Source organism: Budorcas taxicolor, chromosome 21 (genome assembly GCF_023091745.1).
Source record: "Budorcas taxicolor isolate Tak-1 chromosome 21, Takin1.1, whole genome shotgun sequence".
Taxonomy (NCBI): Eukaryota; Metazoa; Chordata; class Mammalia; order Artiodactyla; family Bovidae; genus Budorcas; species Budorcas taxicolor.
The window spans coordinates 15,683,826-15,704,789 of NC_068930.1; positions in this window are offsets into that span (position 1 = coordinate 15,683,826).

Genomic DNA, 20,964 nt, shown 5'->3' on the forward strand with positions numbered 1-20,964 from the left:
CTGCGACTCTAAGACTAGCCCGCCAACCTCCTCTGTCCATGGGATTTTCCAGGCACGAATACTGAAGTGGATTGCCGTTTTCTCCTCCAGGGGATCTTCCCAACCCAGGGATTGAACCAGTGTCTCCACCATTTCAGCTAGATTCTCTATCCACTGAGTCATCTAGATGTGGACATGAATAAAATGTGATTTCTATTTGTTGGTTCAAATGCATATTTTATATGTAAATTATGTATCTATGATTATGTATAAATATGCAGTTATATATTATTTATAAAACATATACCACATACATATGCACAAATATATGTGTGTATCTGGAGAAGGGCATAGCAACCCACTCCAGTATTCTTGCCTGCAGAATTTCATGGACAGAGGAGCCTGGCAGGCTACAGTCCATAGGGTCGCACAGCATCGCATATGACTGAAGTGACTTAGCATGCACATATGTGCATAAAACACTTATATTTACATCTGTTCACATATACACACAATAGTTAAAAGTGTATTTCAAATTTTAGCCACTCTACTACTTTTTTGTCTACTTGGTCTCTCAATTTCTGAGAGGTATGAACTGAAATGTTCTTTGGGGATTTTGGATACCAATTTCATCATATAATCCTGTACCTACTCTACTGTGTATTTTCAAGATGTATTTTTATGTACAAGCAACTTCATGTTTTCTGAAGCTTTGGGATGATTGTTACCTCTATTTTATGATAAAAATCTTTGTTTATACCTATTTAAACCTTTTAATACTCTTGCTTGTGTGTGCTAAGCTGCTTAAGTCGTGTCTGACTGTCTGTGATCCCATGAACTGTAGCCCACCAGGCTCCACTGTCCCTGGGATTCTCCAGGAAAGAATACTGGAGTGGGCTGCCATGCCCTCCTCCAGGGGATCTTCCTGACCCAGGGATGGTACCCGCATCTCTTTTGTCTCCTGCCTTGGCATGCAGGTTCTTTACCACTAGTGCCACCTGGGAAGCCCAATCAAATTTTTCTTCTTTATTCATGTAATCAGCCTTCTTTTGAGTACTCTATTTTCAGCTGTCTGTCACTTTGCTTTAACTATGCTCCTTGACCAGATCTTACCCATTTCCCATGTTATTGTTCACTAGTATTTTAGCTTTGTTTTCTTTCTCCCAGAGGTCATTATTACTAATGGCTTGTGGTTTTCCTGGTGGCTCAGAGGTTAAAGCGTCTGCCTGCAATGAGGGAGACCTGGGTTCGATCCCTGGGTCGGGAAGATCCCCTAGAGAAGGAAACGGCAACCCACTCTAGTATTCTTGCCTGGAGAATCCCATGGACGGAGGAACCTGGAGGGCTACAGTCCACGGGGTTGCAAAGAGTCAGACACGACTTCACTTTCACTTTCACTTTCACTTTTCATAATCAAACAACACTAATTTATTTAACAAATTTTTTTGTATACCACTCTTCCAAGTTGAATTTTCTGTTTTTAGAGATTATATTTCATCATCTAAAAAGGTCATTATTTTCACCATGCTCTTACAGGTTTTGTGATTCTAAGTTGATAGTTATTCATCTTCAACCCTTGCACACCTTATAAGCTTACAGAACCTGAGCTGTGTCAGCATCCTTAGCAGGAAGCTTTGAATCTGCCCCAGCCACAGGCCCTAAAGGTTTTGTTAAATCAAGAGCTTTTGTTTTAATTTTTTTTTTTTTTTGGCTTGGAGTCACTGCATCATATAAGCAGTCTGAATTCAGAATTCACACCTACTTATGGTACCCGCCAAGCTGACTCCTTTTCCACCCTGGGCTTTAAGAGGCAGGCAGGTTTCTTTGCCAAGGAGAGGAGTCCTGACCTTGGGAAGCAGTGAGAGCCACCCCTTGCTGTTCCCCATTTTCCCATGTGAGACTGTCCACTTCCATTTCCAAGCACCATAGATTTAGAGGTGATCCTCTAATTTTTGCTCCTTGGGATTGCCTTTCTTGATGGGGTAGGGGGAGGGGTGGTTAAATTTAGGTATATATCTAACAAATTTTAATTATCTTTTAGCTTTTCCATGCACTTGAAATGAGAAAGGGAATTTCCCCTGCAGCCCAGTCTGCTTAAATGACCACAAGTTCCTCCAGCATCCTCCATATTAACCTATAACTCTTCTGGAAACTGCCTCTTAAAGGGATCAATTTAAACAGCTGAAAAATGGAAGAAACTCATCATATAACCCCACCAATTGGACTTTCCCATTCACTGAGGAATAGGGGTATATAAAGTCAGCTAAGTCTATGCCTAGTGTCCCTACATGAGACTGGACCCTTGGGCTACATGCCCAGTATGGAGAGGGTCTCTAGGACATAACTGCAGCACACATGAGATGAACCCAACATTACCCATGCCCTCCAGGCACTCCGAACCAGAGCGTATGCAAGCCTGTGCAGTACTGTGCACGACCTCTTGGCTCCTTGGCTTCAGTGACTCTCTATATGCGAGATAAAGTCTAGACTCCTGTGGACAGCATTCAAGGACTCCAATTTACTCATTTAGGCCATAGAGAGAGACCTGCTTACAGGACTATGGACGGAGTGTGTGTATCCCCCTACCTCCAATTCATACATTAAAACTCCAGTCCTTGGTGTGATGGCATCTGGAGGTAGGGCCACTGGGAGAGCTAGGTCATGAGGGGTGGAGCCTTCATCATAGTTTTGGTACTCTTAGAAGAGACAGGAGAGGGCTTGTTTCCTTTCTCTCTACTATTCACCATGTGAAGACACAGCAAGAAGGTGGCCTTGTGCAAACTAGGATCCTACCATGCTGGCACCCTTATCTCAAATTTTCCAGCCTCCAGCACTAAGAGAAATAATGGCTTAAAAAAAAATCCAGGCTATGGTGACTTCCCTGATGGCTCAGATGGTAAAGCATCTGTCTACCATGCAGGAGACCTGGGTTTGATCCCTGGGTTGGGAAGATCCCCTGGAGAAGGAAATGGCAATCCACTCCAGGACTATTGCCTGGAAAATGCCATGGACAGAGGAGCCTGGTAGTCTACAGCCGGATGGGGTCACAAAGAGTTGAACACGACTGAGCGAATTCACTTCACTTCACTTCACTTCATGGTGTTCTATTAGAGCTGCTGCTGCTGCTGCTACGACCCCATAGACGGCAGCCCAACATGAAAGTGAAAAGTGAAAGTGAAGTCACTCAATTGTGTCTGACTCTTAGCGACCCCATGGACTATAGCCTACCAGGCTCCTCCGTCCATGGGATTCTCCAGGCAAGAGTACTGGAGTGGGTTGCCATTGCCTTCTCCATCTATTAGAGCAGTCTGGGCTAACTAGGATAGAAAACCTCTTGAAAGCAACATCCTCTCCTCCTATGTGTCTCTCCATGTATTATTCTCCCTGCCCAGCTGACTGCTGTCATTATCTTCTTGGGAAACCTGCACTCATCTTCCAAGACTGACCTCAGAGGTCATCACATCAGTCCATTAACTTTTTGGTCCCCTGACCAGATAGTGATTAGCATTCTCTCCTTTCTAGGGCACCTTTTACACCTGCTATATGTGTGTGTTAGTAGGTCAGTTGTGTCTTACTCTTTGGGACCCTATGTGCTGTAGCCTGCCAGGATCCTCTGTCCATAGGATTCTCCAGGCAAGAATATTAGAGTGGGTTGCTATGTCCTTCTCCACTTACATCTACTATAATTTTTTTTTAATTTTATTACTACTTTCCTTGCTTTTCTATGGGAAGTGTAAGAAAATGAAGGAAGAGGATGCATACAATTCAGTTTTATTTCACAGGTACTTGTCATGCTCTCTGGTTCAAGACTAATGTTCAATAAAGGCAAATGCAGTGAGTAAGTGTGTCTCTATGAATAAAGACTTGTATTTCTTTTCTGATCTACACCAGGGGTGCAGGCTCTTAAACACAGGTCCCTGAATCCCTGTTCCCATCTCAGGGCTGGAACCAAACCCTGGACCTTGGTTCAGTCAGCTAATGACCCTAATACTTGACCCTTTCTGGGAATGTGGTCCATGGAAGAATTCATTGTCCATGGGTACCAAGCTTGAGCTGGGGCTGCATCTACTCATAAAGTCGACAGTTGTCTCTATATGTCAAGTAATCAATTGAGTAGGAGTAGCTCAAGGTGGTCTTCTCCAGTGGCTCAACAGTAAAGAATCTGCCTGCAATGCAGGAGACACCGGAGGCGTGGGTTAAATCCCTGGGTTGGGAAGATTCCTTGGAGGAGGAAATGGCAACCCACTCCAGTATTCTTGCTGGGAAAATCTCGTGGACAGAGGGACTACAATTGTGGGCTACAATCCATAGGATCGCAGAAAATTGCACACGACTGAGCACTGAGCTATTAAAGGATAAATATACACCCTGTGTACATAATTATAACTTCTCTCTGCCCTTACAAGCAAAGTCAATAATAATTTGCACTATAAGTTATTAAATATTACAGATGTAATGATGAGAATCTCTACAGGGTACAGTGGGAGCAAGATGAAGTGAAGTAGAACAGTTCATGGAAGAATGGCACTAATTCATGCATTCTCAGTGGAGGTGAGACAGCCCCCGAGGGGTCAAAACTTGATTCTTGGTTGGGGCATATAGGGATAGAGTAATTAGCCATGGCGGCGGTGGTCAGACTCTTGCTCCGTATCCTTACCTATGTAAGCACCACCTGAAAAGCCCTTGCTGCGCATTGTGGCGGCATCAACAATTAGAGAATAAAGCAGTCAGCCTTGCTGCTGTAAATAAAGAATGTCTGCGGTTCCGATATCCCTTGGATCTTCTTCCAGACTCTTCCCATATGCTTTCTAGCTTGTGCCTTGCCTATCCTGGGTTTGGTGAACAGCGAGAGAGGGGCAAAGCAGAAAATTCTTAGATGTTATGGCTTGTGTTCCCCCCACTAAGGGGCTGCATTACATAAACAGATACACAGCACATCTGAACCATCAAAATTTTACAAGGTGGCAGTTAGGAAAATAAAAAAATGTCTTTAAAGTCTCCTTGGGAGGGCAATAATGTTAATCTAAATGGTTGAAAAATACTATATTAGATCAATATTTTTTAAAAAAAGTATTCTCCCTTTCAGTGTGGGAGTAGGAGGCAGGAGGACCAGCATGGATGCTGTCTCAAGGAGTGAGGGGCAATGGCATTGTCAGGGCCAGGAGGGAGCAGGGACTCTCCAACCAGATGCATGCCATTGGAGGACCAGCAGCGAAAATGCTGCAGCAGGCAGTGAACTTCAAGAATTCTTTGCCAGAGGCCTGATTCCACGCTGGCGTCTTGCAGGAGCGCTTGGATGGCTCTATTGGACCCAAGGCCGAGGCATGTGCCAACAGCAAGAACTGGCACTGCCAACCAGTCCTGCTGCGAAGGTTCCCCTTGGCTTTGACCCCTCTGACATTGGTATTGGCGGGTCCAGGCTGGGTTAGTTTGGGGCTCCTCCAGCAAAGAGATGGCCTTTCTCTTCTGACTAGTTCACACTCTCCTCTGCTCTGGACCAATGTGTCTCCCTCCTACCTTTTCTGCCAGGACTCCCAGCAAGTCATATGATGAGGGTGACCCTGGTCCTGGTGTGAACAGGATACAGGACCAGGGCAGTCTCAGGCAAACCAAACTGGTTGGTCACCCTACTTAGGGTCAAGATTACTGGTACAGAGAGGACCTAGGCCTTTTTGAACTCCAACAGGTAAAGCCAATTGGTAGACAAATATCTCCCACCTCATGTCCTATACCCAACTATTGAAGCACCTGTTACTGCTTAGGGAAGCGAGTCTCAGCCTTGATTCCAAATTAAAATCACCTGGAAGACTTTAAAAACTGCTGCACAAGCCACACCCTAGAACAATTAAATCAGAATCTTTTGGATTAAAACCAGGCATCCATATATTTTTTAAGTGTCCCATATGATTCCAGTATACAGCCAAGGTGAAAACCACGGGCTTAGAGCAATAGCAGTGATTAACCAAAATATTGCAATAATGGAACCATCACCTTGGGTTTACTCTAATTTGGAGAGACTGTAGGGTTTTAACCTTGATGCTTTAACACTTATGCCTCCATGTGAAGTTCATGAATACTTGGGTCTGTCAATATTTTGGAAATGAGAGCCATTAAATCAGGAGCTTAAATTAAACTAAGATTTAGATGTAGAAATACTTTCTTCCCAGTATCCATATGCCTCTGGGTTTTGTCTGCATGGATTCCTTTTTGGCAGGTCAGAACTGATGAAACAAGGCTGTCTCGATTTGCAGGAGTTTCATCACGTGAAGAGAAGCTCAGATTTAAAGTCAACCAGTAACACTTAAAACTAATGGTTCACTGCTGTTAGCAGCTGGTAGACTTCTCTGAAGTTGGTATGAGCGATCTGAAGTCATTCCCATCAATAACCTTCCCCGTGGTGTGCCTCGAGTTATCCCTGGGGAGGCTGTCACCATTTGGAAGGATTACCCAACCATCAGAATGGTTAGCACGCATGGAGCTGCTTGCTAACACATGAAAGAAATAAAAAAGAAAGAAAGAAGTTAGTTTGAAGCTGAAGGGCAGATTCACACAAAAATGCTAGCTTTCAGAGTGTCTGTGACAGATATTAAACAGGAATTGAACGGGGGCCCACTGAGTACTTCTGGAACCTTCCATGGAGTCACCTCTATAAGCATTTTGGCTTTTATTATCTAATGATAATCTAAAGCAAATAGAAAATAAGCGACTTCAGCCCCCTATAACCACAAATACATTGAGTCTGCTTCAAAGAAAATTTAAAAATGCTTCTCCTGAGGATACGCTTTCACCAATGGGTCTCAAGTGGAAAAACAACAGTTATGCTGTCTCCTTCTGTGAAGAGGAAACGCGTGGCTCTTTTGTAATGAGAATGATACTCTGAAGCACTCAACCGTTGCATTTTCTCCTGGGACATCCCCAGTTCCTGGTTGTCTTGGTTTTCTGTGAACAGCCAGTCTGAAGTGTGTGTGTGCATGTGCACGCTCAGTCATATCTGACTCTTTGTGACCCCATGGACTGTAGCTGGCCAAACTCCTCTACCACTGAATTCTCCAGGCTAGAAAACTGGAGTAGGTTGCTATTTCCTCCTCCAGGGGATCTTTCCAGATCAGGGATCTAATCGCATTTCCTGCACATTGGCAGGCAGATTCTTTACCAACTGTTCCACTTGGGAAGCCCAATCTGGAGTATTTGGATTATACGCCTTTGAAGGAAAGCCCTTGAGGTCTCCTGCCCTAAGAAACACAGCATTTCAGAGCATTGCTGAATATACTAGAAGAAGTCCATAGAATATCTGGCCCTGCTGATCACTGAATGTGTGAAAAGGAAGGAGACAGAGGAGAGGAGAACCAGCAGGTCCTGTGTCTTCTCAACCCCTCTGTCCAGAATCACGGGAGGGACAGGCCTAGTGTCCGCCTGAGTCAGTCCTAGTACTTACTTTCAGAACCACGTGGTCACCACCGAGGGCCTAATTAGCCCAGCAAATTGCAGATGACAGTGCAGGAGAGCTCCAAGTGACTATTAAAAGTCTTGGCCTATGTACTTTTTGGCTTGTAGAAGTGGTTATTTCTTGTTAATAGAAGCCACATTGCTGATTATAAAGTCTCATCAGAGCTATATCCTGTGAGTCTCCATAGCCATTAGGGTGTATTAAATCCAGAGTGTGTAGGGCAGGGCCAACATCATGTAATATAATATAATGCAAGACAGTCCTGGCCCCTGTTCCATATGGATGTTCACAGAAGGACACCCTGACCAGACAGATGGAGGACAACACGCTGGAGACCAGCAGACCCAGAGGACAGCACCGCAGCCCAGGCAGAGAGAACTGGACATTCTTGCCATCACTCTTGTGCGGTTGAGTGCACCCAGCCTTCCATGGAGCCCGGGGTCAACTTTGGTAGAACAGCAAGAAGGAGAGGGAATTTAAAAGGCTGAGTAGTTATCTGAAGGGACATAAGGTTGGCTGAATGGGAGTGTTTAAATCCGAAGAGGTTAAGAAATATTCATTATCAAGTTAGTACTTCTGACCACCATGACTGCTCCCTGCCCCAAGCCCACCCCAACTGCGATTCGGCAAGGTATAAGAGAAGTTTAGATCAGTTACGAGAAATGCACCTTTAACAGAAGCAGCAGAGAATGACTCCTCCCTCTCTCACTATGGGACTTCGGGCAAGTCATCCCTGTGTGTATTCACGAGTGTCCTGTTCTGGGTGTGGTGCTGGACACTAAGAACGCGGTGAGGAAACACAGCGTCTTCAGATAGGACCGCCAATGACTCTGCTTCCCTCGGCCTCCTTTTCTTCCTAAATCTGGGGCCTGTAGTCCATATTATTTATTATAATATTACATTTTTTACCCTTTCTCTGCCTTAAGGAAGGTTTAAAACACACACACACACACACACACACACACAACTTCAAAAGAGAGAGAGCAAAACTTACCTCACTGCCGTTGTCAAGAATTAAATGAAAGGATGGCCACACACATACATGAGATTATGGATGGCTCCAGCGAGCTTACATTTTCATCCAGAAAACAGAAATCAGTGAACTGGTTCTGAAAATAAACTCCCCCCAGATATGTGGCTCACATATCAGCATTTCCACTCCTGCGAGGGCACCCTTCCTGTCCCGCATCTGGGATGGGGAGAGTCTCCTTTCTTCTTCCTACCCTGCCGGCCATGCTGGCTTCTATACCTTCCCTTTTATCTTCCCTTGAAGCTCGCTCATCTTTCCCTGGACAGTACTTGGCCCTCGGTCCTTGGATACTTTCTCCCAAATGGCTTGAAACCAAAACTATACGCAACTTACGTAATTTATTGTAAGATGGAATAGCTAGAAAGATTGAGCAGAGAGAACATTTAAGCATTTTATGAGAGGCCTGTTTCCATTCACCCTGCTCCAATATGAGCATCACATTTTCACACTGAAATTTACCCTTGTGTGTGTAGGGGGGGTGGGGTGCTCAGTCACAGATGACTCTTTGTGACCCCAAGGACTGTAGCCAGAATACTAGACCCAGGGCTCAAACCAGGGTCTCCTACATTGCAGGCAGATTCTTTCCCATCTGAGTCACCAGGGAAGTCCACAGACAACTCTGCACACGTACGAAAGAAAGAAGATGTATTTTAAGGTCATACATCTTCCAAGGGCAAACAACAATCCTTAGAGAAAAATACATTTCTAGTTAGGGTGCAGAGAGTGCAAATGACTTTTACTTCCATGGTAGCAACAATTATCAGTTTTCCAAAGCACAAAGTGAGGTGTAAAGGAAGTCTTGGTGATTCCAGAGGACAAGCCTTTTTTAGGCGAAAGAGACATGTGGTGACTTCCACCTGGCAGCAACAGTCTGATACTCCCCAGCCAAAAAACGAAAAACAATCCAAATGCCCACCAGAGGAGAATATGTAAATACAGTGTAACATGATTATACGATGGAATATTATTCAGCATCAAAAATGAAGTCCTAATGCATGTGAAAATATGGATGAATCCCAGATCCATTATGCTGACGGAGAGAAGCCAGATACAGAGTGCATTGTGTATAATCCCATTTTTATGAAATGCAGACACAGAAAACACTCCATTATATTGATAGAAATCAGAAGAGAGTTTGCCTGAATTTCATGGGGATGAACTAGAAGGAAACCTGAGGAAATGTCTGGGTTGACAGAGTTTTTAATACTTTGCTTGAGGTATCAGTAACATGTGTTTAATTAATCAAAATGTATCAGATTGTACTTAAGGTCCATGCATGCCAAGCTATGCTGATTTTGACTCAGTTAAAACAAATACAAAGAAAGATATTAAACTGCATGCTTAGAATTTGTACATTTCATTGTAAGTAAATTATACCCCAATTTTAAAAATATTTGAGAAGGAAATGGCAATCCCCTCCAGTATTCTTGCCTGGGAAATCTTATGGACAGAGGAGCCTGGTGGGGCTACAGTCCATGGGGTTGCAAAGAGTTGGACATGACTGAGCAACTTTCCCTCTTTAAAAATATATTTGAAAATCCATAATCTTTCTCTAGATTTATAATATCTTCTGAATTAATTAAAGGAACATATTTCCCATGATAACTTAGGTAGTGTTGTGAAAGACCTGTTATAAATACTTATCAGATGTACCAAAACACACATACAAACACACACATGCACTCATACACAGAGGCTTTCTGGTCTGACACCCGTTATGTTATTTCTGACCCCAGGCCTCCTTGAGCGGACAAGTGTGGACTGGTTAACTGTGCCAGTTCCAGAACCACAGATACAGGAAAGACTGAGATGAAGCCTGGTCACTTACTCCAGGCACCTCCCTAGGTATCCATGATGACAACCAAGACTTAAAGGGTAGAAGATTATCATTAAGCTTAAAATTCAGCTAAGAGCAAATGCCCCGCATCCCAGCTTCCTCATTAAACAAAGTCACTGCAATCTCAGATAAACCATTGGTCCAGGAATCCCCACTTTCTCTGACACATACAATAAAACTGCTGCTGCTGCTGCTGCTAAGTCGCTTCAGTTGTGTCTGACTCTGTGCGACCCCACAGACGGCAGCTTACCAGGCTCCCCCGTCCCTGGGATTCTCCAGGCAAGAACACTGAAGTGGGTTGCCACTTCCTTCTCCAAAGCATGAAAGTGAAAAGTGAAAGTGAAGTCGCTCAGTCGTGTCTGACTCTCAGCGACCCCATGGACTGCAGCCTACCAGGCTCCTCCGTCCATGGGATTTGCCAGGCAAGAGTACTGGAGTGGGGTGCCATTACCTTCTCCCAATAAAACTGGGTATAGCCATAAAAGCTGGATACTTCCTTATCAGTAGAACTAGATGTTCTGATTCTTCTCTGCTCTGAGTTTTCTGGTAGGGTGACTTAGGGGCGCTGAACTGAAAGGGCTAGAAAAAATAGTTTAGTGGCCTTGAGTGCTTATCCGAACAATCAGGCTAGACTTGCTACATTTGACATACACATTATTTCTTATGAAAAGTGGCCCATATATGTAATAAATCTTCTCTTAATCCCATGACAAGGGGTTGAGTATGAACTTTGGTTTTCAGTCTCTCAAACAAAGAGGAAGGTTCATGGAATTCCACACGGTCTGAAGGGAAAAGAATAGCAGTCAGGGAGGAGGTGAGGAGACATTTACTGGGAATGTTTTTCTCACGTGTCTGAGAGATTTTCCAGAAGTAACCCTTTCTCCAAAGCTCTGAACATCCAAATGCACAAATACAAACTTGGAATGCCCCACCCTTCAGGTTCAGCTTGAGGCTGATGCTCATACATGGAGAAGGCACAGCCAGGAGGCGCACAGGGACGGGCCAGTCAGATTAAGCCTCCCTAGAATCTACTCTTCTCTGTCTCCTGTCGTGTGAGCCAGTGAAGTCCCTTCTTATCTATGCAATTCTGATTTGGGCTTTTGCTTGCCAGGGGCCAAAGAACCCTACCTGAAATCCTGCTGAATATGTTTGTGGAAATCATGTATGGTATTTTCCTGAAAATTCATTTACCTTTAGGGAAAGGTTGATCATAACTGTCACATAATGCTATAAGGATGTTTGTCTGCAGAACATTCATTTTTTAAAAATATAGCCATTTGCGCATGTCAACCCCAAACTCCAATCTATCCCTCCCTCCCCACCTCTTACCCCATAACTGCAGTATCTTTAAACCAACATATTTAAACAACAATAACCTTATATTCAGAGGAAGCACAAGAAAGAATGTAAGGATTACTTCTGAATCATGTTGTATAAGAACTTTGCTAATGAGTTTGCCAGAATTACCTAAAACTATATTGATGATATCTGATCTTTAATTGGCTCAGAGGTAAAGAATCCACTTGTAATACAGTAGACGCAGGAGATGTGGGTTCGATCCCTGAATCAGGAAGATCCCCTGGAGGAGAGCAGTGCAACCCATTCCAATATTCTTGCTTGGAGAATCCCCATGGACAGAGGAGCCTGGCGGGCTACAGTCTATAGGGTTGCAAAGAGTCAGACACGACTGCAGTGACTGAGCACACAGCACAGTGTTTAACTATGATTCTTGGAAAATCCTTGCAAGTTATAGCAACTGGTCATCCACTGACTAGAATCATGTGGTCTCTCTTCAGTAAGAGTCATTCTTACAAATCCTGCAAGCATGAAGATGGCAGCAGGGATCAGGAAAACCCATCACCTTGGTGCATATGGAAGCCATCCCAGGCGCCCCAACTGCAGCGTCTGTTTTTCACAGCATGAGTTCACTTCCCTTAATCATACTTTATGCTCTCCAAAAATAATGTGGAGGAAGCGTGCATTATGTATGTAAAGATATACCATCTGTTTTCCTTCTTTGCCTAGAGAGGAATTCCATATTAAAATGAAAGCCTCCGGTCATCATAGGAAGCAAAAAGCAAAGATAAATGTCTTTCCTTTTTTTTTCCTCCCAAAGCACATGTACAAAACATTTCCCATGGCCAGTCAGTGGAACAGGTGGATACACTTAACTTTCATACACAGGCAATTAACTGAATGCAAACCCGCAGTCTGAGATTCCTTAACATAAGGTCGTAGGTCTGAGTCAACTGTAGGAACAAAAGCAGGGATACCGAAATCTCAGCCAACTGACTGTGGTGTCCTTCAGGGCTAAAATTTTTGTGTCTCCCAAGCTCAGCCAGGCGTGGAGCAGGTACAGTAAATATTTGCCAAATCATACAAATAACTGTATCATTAATGCAGTGATCTCAGTCACTGCCCATTAAAATCACCCAAGTCTCTGCTAAAACATAAAGGTGGCTAAGATTCTCCCCAGGTTATTAAAATCAGAATGCCAAACTCGCCAGAGAAGCCTGACAAGACAGTCATCTGTATAGTCCACGGGATCATACAAAGTGGGACATGACTGAGGACAAGCACATATTTAGGTTACACTGAAGCAAAACACTTAAAAACAATAATTTTTGTAGTCTATCCTCTTCCTCTTCTAGTCTGCTGCATCCATATCAATAGTCTTGGTTTAGTAACAGAATGAAATCTCCTTTTTAAAAATTAATTGTATTAATTAATATTGTATTAATTAATATTGTAATTAATATTGTATTAATTAATATTCTCATACTTCTATCACCAATTATATAGAAGTATGAGAAATAATTCTGAAGTTGAGGAATTAAAAGAAAAAACTTCCCTAAATTAACTTTAGCACAACTCGGGAATGCTATGAAAAACCAACAAACACTCAAACCTCTGAGATTAAACCTCAGATAGAGGGTATGTAACGAAAATGATTTGTTTTTAAAGGATTTCAGACCAGGAATACTAATTCTCTGAGATTTTGTAGGCCTTCCAATTGTTGAGTTTCACCAATCCTGAAAATGATTCATTTTACTAAAACCTCTGAGAACAAATTCTGATTTATTATATTAAACATGTCTCTCAACTCGAATATCTTATCTTTCTCTCTGAAAATAAAACTTGACTCCTGGTAGTCGGCGCTTTGCTCTAAGACACGCGTACTGAATTAGAACCTGCATTTTAACAAGATCTGGGGCTATGCATGTGCACACGAAGCTCTGGGAAGCACTGGTCCAGGCTAAGTGGATCCAGACTGCAGGTCATCTCAGGACCTCGGCAGTAGCAATTCTGTGCAAAGAAGGAACTGAGGCCATGTGAATTGCTCATTGTTGTTGTTACTTACTAAGTCACGTCTGACTCTTTGCAACCCCATGGACTGCAGCACGCTAGGCTTCCCTGTCCTTCACTGTCTCCCAGAGTTTGTTCAAACCCATGTCCATTGAGTCGGTGATGCCATCCAACCATCTCACCCTCTGTCACTCCCTTCTCCTGCCCTCAGTCTTTCCCAGCATCAGGGTCTTTTCCAATGAGTTGGCGCCTCACATCAGGTGGCCAAAGTACTGGAGCTTCAGCTTCAGCATCAGCCCTTCCAGTGAATATTCAGGGTTGATTTCCTTTAGGATTGACTGATTTAATTGCCTTGCTGTCCAAGGGACTCTCAAGTCTTCTCCTGCTCCATAATTCAGAAGCATTAATTCTTTGACTTGGAACTCAGCAAAAGTTGCTTTCTTAAAATGAGGCCCTTAAAATAAGAACATACTAGCCTTTACTTCATCTGTGTTAAGGTCAGCATTCATGTGGAAGCTCACAGTCTCAGAGATATTTCATGTCTTTAGAGAAACAGACTTCTTTTTCCCTATCATGCCCTTGGCGGGGCAGTGACTACCCAGCGTTATGTTGTGTGAAGCTCTAGCATGAACTGCTAGGACAGAGCACAGGCCCACACACCCATCTGGAGAGCAGGTGAGAACCCTTCCTGCTCTGAAATGAATGAAGAGGAACGCACTGTATCAGCTCTTGGGGGGAACACCAGTGATAGTGGAAAACAATGTGCTTAGGCTGGAAACATTTTCTCTTCTCAAACTATAGGCTCAACTCTTTTATAGAAACTTCTCTAACATAAACAGTCCTGTTAGGACACATGAATTGTCAAGGTTAACAAGCTAACCAACAGATCTATTTTCCCGTTTTCACCATTCAAGGGGCTTCCCTGGGGGCTCAGAGGGTAAAGAATCTGCCTGCAATGTAGGAGACCCGGGCTCAGTCCCTGGGTCTGGAAGATCCCCTGTGGAAGGAAATGGCCCGCTCCAGTATTCTTGCCTGGAGAATCCCATGGACAGAGGAGCCTGGCAGGCTAAGGTGTATGGAGTTGGGAAGAGTGGGAAATGACTTAGAGACTAAAAACAACAAGAGCAACGAAGCAGAGACCAACAGGAAGTATTATGTAACACAATGCACTGAGAAATATAGTAAGAAATCACTCTGGTAAGACAGGCTGGAGGGAATTTGTGAAGCAAATGTCACTTATTGTAAGACAATCTCGCATCAAACTATATATTATGATGAATAGTTTTATATTCTGACAACACATTCCAAAGTCACCTTTTTCATTTATGCTCTAAAAATTCACACTTGGGGATTTCAGTTTGCCTAAGAAAATAGAGAACCATTATTTAGGGTTGAGCAGGTCCATTCTGTAGCAAGGGATGGCTTTTGGGGTCATCTTCCCACAAGATGAGGAGCTGAAAAACCCCATCAGTGGTTTTTATCTCACCACAAGCCTGTTCTTTATCACAAACCTTGCTGCTCTTGGGGATACTTGATAAAACAATATGAAATACAGCTAGTACCACGCTCGCCAGGACCTAGCACATCCACAGCATTTAGCAATTTATTTTCTAAAACCAAATCCAGTTGAGTTTAGTCCAGATCTAGCAGTCCTGGGCTGTCCTTTTTACTCATTGACTGAGTGCCTTTGGGCAAGTCTCGTAATAAATCTCTAGGTCTCACTTTCTCATTGTAAAAAGGCGATTATAATCACTTGTTCATAAGGATGATGAAAAAATATTAGGTGGAATATGCAAAAGAGCCAATCCCAGTCTCTGGCCTTAGAGGGTGTGTGTGTGCCTAACTGCTCAGAAGTGTCTGACTCTTTGTGACCACACATGGACTGCATTCCCCTAGGCCCTCTGTCCATGGGATTTCCAAGGCAAGAATACTGGAGTGGGTTACCATCTCCTTCTCCTTGGGATCTTCTGAACCCAAGGATCGACACTTACCTCCTATGTCTCCTGCTTTGCAAGCTAATTCTTTACCCCTGAGTCACCTGGGAAGCCCCAATATTTATTTTTATTTATTTATTTGGCTGTGCTGGGTCTTAGTTGTGGCCTGTGGAATCTAGTTCCCTAGCCAGGAATAGAACCCAGGCCCCCTCCATTGGGAGTGCTGAGTCTTAGCCATTGGACCACCAGGAACCAAAGCAGACAATAAAACTGATTGGTTTATTCATGATCCTTGCTTCCAAGGTCAAGCAAAGTCATGAGTTGGAGCCCCTGTCTGATCCACTATACTACATCACAACCAGATGACCTTTAAGGATTCTGCCAAAATAAAAACTTCCTTTAAATCACTTTCTGTTTTTGGTCTGAACATTGGTGATGGGTTCCTTTTGTAAATCCATTATACTTGACCTCACTCAAAGAACATGTGATGAACCAAGGCATCTATGCAGACACTTTCCCATTCTGTCAGGAAGATCTGACTTTTGGCCTCTATTTATTCATCTATAAAGTGGGAAGTTCAATCAAGTAGGTGACCAATCACCTCTACAGGTTTAATTCTTTGAACAACATTTTATGGTAGTGAGATTATATATAATGACTCTGTTGTCAAAAATATGTTTTCATTTTGCTTTATGGTTTTCATCTTACTTATTGGAAAACCCTGAATGACAGTATTTGCAATCTCTGCTTGTTTTAGATACTGAAACTGAGACTCAGAGAGGTTCAGTGGCTTGCCTAAGGTCACACAGGAAACGGGGAAGAGTAAGAATGTGGATGCAGATAATCTGACCAAAATTCTCTTCTCTACTGGGTGTCCCTGGAACTCAACATTCTGGGACCATTTGTTCAAGAATATTTTATAATTTTAAGAAGCTGCTGTGGAGTAAGAGTTTTCAAGTCTGGTTTTTTGTTTTTCTTTTTATAATTTTTACATATCCCTTCCTGTCAAGGTGACGCTACCATTTTCTCTGCTATCAGTATGCTTACCTCTGACAGGCACCTCTCTCTAATCTTCTTTTTATACTGCTGTGGATTTAAATACAGAAGTTGTGAGAAATGTTTGAAGAATAATGGATCTGGGAGGCGGTTCCCTGAACTTCTCCTGGAGTAATGTGCACAGACTCAGACTTCTCCATACCTTCCTCGAGGAGGCTCAGACATTCATTTTCATTCCTTGATGTTCAGAATAAATTAGATTCGTGGATGGGGAATTCCTCGTGGATGAGGTTTTTTTGGAAAATGATTGGGCCTGGGGTCGTTTGCTTTATTTTGTTACTGCTCTTCCTTCTTTGGACACACTAGACTATAAGCTCATCACAACTCATCTGTCAGTCACATCTTTCCCTCTCCTGCCAGGCACGGAGACAGCATATGCTTATTTATTCACTCATTCACTCAACGTACATATTTTAAGAGTCAGCTACATGCCAGACACTATGAAAGATATTGAAGATGCGTGGACTAAAAGGAGGCCCAGATACTGACTTCAAACTAGTTGCAATTGGCTCAGATGGTAAAGAATCTGCCTGTAATGCAGGATAACCAGGTTTGAGCCCTGGTTTGGGAATATCCCCTGGAGAAGGGAAGGACTACCCACCCCAGTATTCTTGCCTAGAGAATTCTGTGGACAGAGGAGCCTGGTAGGCTACAGCCCATGGGATTGAAAGGAGGCGGACACGACTGAGTGACTAACACTTTCCCTTTTCGGAAAGAAAAATAGGCACAAAAAAAGAAATGGATTCTGCATACAGATGCTGAAGCTGAAGCTCCAATAGTTTGGCCACCTGATGGAAAGAGCTGACTCACTGGAAAAGACCAGATGCTGGGAAAGAGTGAAGGCGAAAGGGGAAGGGAGTGGCAGAGGTTGAGATGGTTAGGTGGCACTGTCGACTCAATGGACAGGAGTTTGAGCAAACTCCGGGAGTCAGTGAAGGATAGAGGAGACTGGCATGCTGCAGTACCTGGGGTCACAAAGAGTTGGACATGACCTAGTGACTGAACGGCAACAAAATAGTTAAAATATGTCTTGAAAACACTGGGGCGGCTGTTAATGTCTCATCAAGAGAGTCTTGCATCTTGCACTGAAATAAGTGTTTTTCAGGAACACAATGCAAAGGAAAATGTTTCGGGCAGAACAGGCATCATGCGCACAAATGGGAGACCTCCAGGAATGAGGCTGTATGATCTGGAACCACAATTAATTTGATATCACTGGAGTGTAAACCAGCAGTGTGCTGGCAAGCAATCTCCCTGAAATCAAAAGCCTTGATTTGCAGTGTTTGCTGCTATCCAAGGGCAAATCCTCTCACCATGGCCAATTTCAAGCTCTCTACGGTTTGACAACCAACCACCTTGAAAATTTCCTGCATATTTAACAGCTGCCTCTTGAGTTGAGCTCCAGTGGTGTGCTCACCATTGAAAAAAAAAAAAAGAAGAAAACATTGTCTCCAAAGAGAATAAAACAAAGTGGTCTCATACTTGCTATCCTATATTCTGTAGGAAGCCCAGTGACGTACTCTGGTTATAACTCCCTCAGGACCTTAGTTTAGTCTTTGACACTATGCCTGCCCACAAAGATACATGAGGAATTCCACCCTCTTCTTTTACCCCTCAAAGCAACACACTCACAGCATTTATAAACATAGGGATTGATATTGAAGATTTGAAGTTCACCTTGCAAGAAAGCAAATAACCTGGAAGTAGATACAGTAAGTTACCTGCATGTGAACGAGTTCCATTCTGAGAGCATGTTCGTAAGTCCAAAAAAGTTAGTCTAGGTACCCAACTAACACAGTTAACTATATAATACTGTGCTGTAATAGGTTTGTAATACTTTTCACACAAATAATACATTTAAAATAAAAGACAGAGAAAGCATCTTTGATCTTACAGTACAGTACCTTGAGAAATATAGCAGTGCAGTACAACAGCTGGCATACAGGGGCTGGCATCTAGTGAACAGGACAGAACAGTTACTGACGGAGGAGAGAGAAGGGGTGGGAGATGATAGAGCTGAAGGGTCATCAGCAACAGGAGATGGAGGGCACGCTGCAAGGTCACTCAGGACTCATGTGGATGGAACAGGTTCTGGTTTCTTGTTGAAGCAAGGTGCACGCTCCCATCTTTGAAAGTTTGCAACTTGAAGGTTCATGTGAGGGGGACTTCCTGTGTAATTGACCTTGTTCTTTACAAGCCCATTGGCCTCCCTGACGAGTGTGCTGGGCACATTTCTCTATGCCCCCCTCCACTGCCCCACACCTTGCCCGTCTCTCAGCTCTAAGGGTAAATTAGAACAAGAGGTATTTCTGTTGCTTCTCACCAGCTAGCACTACAGACGCAAGAATTGTGAAAGCATTCTTCCCTTTCTCATGTCTTCCCCGGTCTCTGTACCTGGAAAGGTGGTTTTTTTAAAAATGGAGTTCCTGGCTGATAAAAATTATATGATACCTCACTCATTAAGTCCATGATGTTTACAAGCAGTAAATTCTTTTATCCACTGTTACATCACTTGACTCTGCTAAAAGTACAAGGTAATGAGTACCAAACAAGAGAGTGCATGGGCATGTAAAAACACTGTAGACCTGAGTGAATATTAGCTAGATGCACTACCCACTGTTGGACTCCTAGAGAGGATCTCATAAAATAAAAAGGCGACCATGAACTTGGGGCTTCCCAGGCGGCCTAGTGGTAAAGAATCCGTCTGCCAATGCAGGGAATGTAACAGATGCAGGTTCCATCCCTGGGTGGGGAAGAGCTGCTGTGGAAGGGCGTGGCAACCCACTCCGGTTTTCTTGCCTGGAGAATCCCATGTACAGAGGAACCTGGGGGGCCACAGTCCACAGGGTCACAAAGAGTCTAACAGGACTGAAGCAACTTAGCACACAGGGACAGCTGTGAACTTAGCTAGTGCCTGTCTCATTAACCACCAAAAAAGGGGTTTTATTTAATTTTGTTCTGGACATATCCTGTAAGACATGAGAGAAAACACCAAAGGGGCATTTCCATTTTACTTATTATATGAAGAGATGGGACTCGAAGGGCTGAAAAACAGGTTCTTTGGCAGAAAGAACTTTGTTTAAAAAACTCAAAGCAGTGCTCAATGAGACGCTTGAATGGCCAATCCAACCGCTGCTTTGGGGCTAAGAAAATGAATTGGTTTCTCCATGAATTTTCCACACTTAGCAGACCCAAACAGCAAGATGAATTCCAAATAAAAATAAAGCGTGCTTGGGGAGGTCCCTGGGCTGTGTTCCTCAGCCTTGTGCCTTAGTTCCAGGCGACATTTATGGGGCTATCTGGGAAAAGGGGGAAGCTTAGAGATCTGGCCGATGTACTCTGGCTCCTTCCCACTAGGGCTGTGTCTGGCGCTTGCACACACACGGGTGGCCTCTTACACACACATTTCTTCCACAGGCGCACACGCTTCTCACCGAGCGCATTGAGAAAAAGGGTGCTGTGCTTGGCGGCCGGACCCCTGACGCGGGGCCAGGACAGCGCAGTTCAGACGGCGTTTCCTCCGGCTGGAGGAGCAATCCTTTCTAAATTAAATGCCAGGTGTGAAACAGGCTTTCTTCTTTGTGTTTCTCGACTGTGAATAAACAGAAATTCCTGTGCAAGTGCAAGATAATCCGCGCATAATTCATCCTGGAGTTTCGTTTTCCAGATGTTCAGCCACTAGCGGATTCCCATGTCTGCGGGGCTTTGTTTCTTGGAGACAGCACCATAGTCCATGCGGCCGGATCCGACTCCGGATCTGACTCCAGGCACGGCAGCCTCGCTCGCAGCCTCTGCCGGGGCCTCCTCGCCTTCTCTGGGGCTCCCCCCGTTGCGCTGCTGTCTGAGCGCCTCTGCTGTTTGGCTGCATGGACTTTATAGACCACTTTTTTCTTTTTTGCTTTAAAAGCCAAACTGAACTTACCTTTGTAAAGGAACTGCTTTTTCTTTAACGTGGAGGATTTGTCCTTTCCTCTTTCTCGCTCACCTATGGAAGATCTCTTCCAATATTAAGAAGGGACTTCTGAAGTTTTTAAGCTTATTCATTTTTTTTCATAATAGAATAAAAAAAGCTACGTCACTGGCTTTCTCCTACTCGCGTATTCTGAGCATCCTGAGTGTCAAGAACTGACTCATTGGAAAAGATCCTGATGCTGGGAGAGATTGAAGGCAGGAGGAGAAGGGGATGACAGAGGATGAGATGGCTGGATGGCATCACCGACTTGATGGACATGAGTTTGAGCAAACTGCAGGAGCTGGTATGGACAGGGAGGCCTGGCGTGATGCAGTCCATGGGGTCACAAAGAGTCGGGACACAACTGAGCAACTGAACGGAACTGAACTGAGTGTCAGGCACACCTCAGCACCTCACATGGTC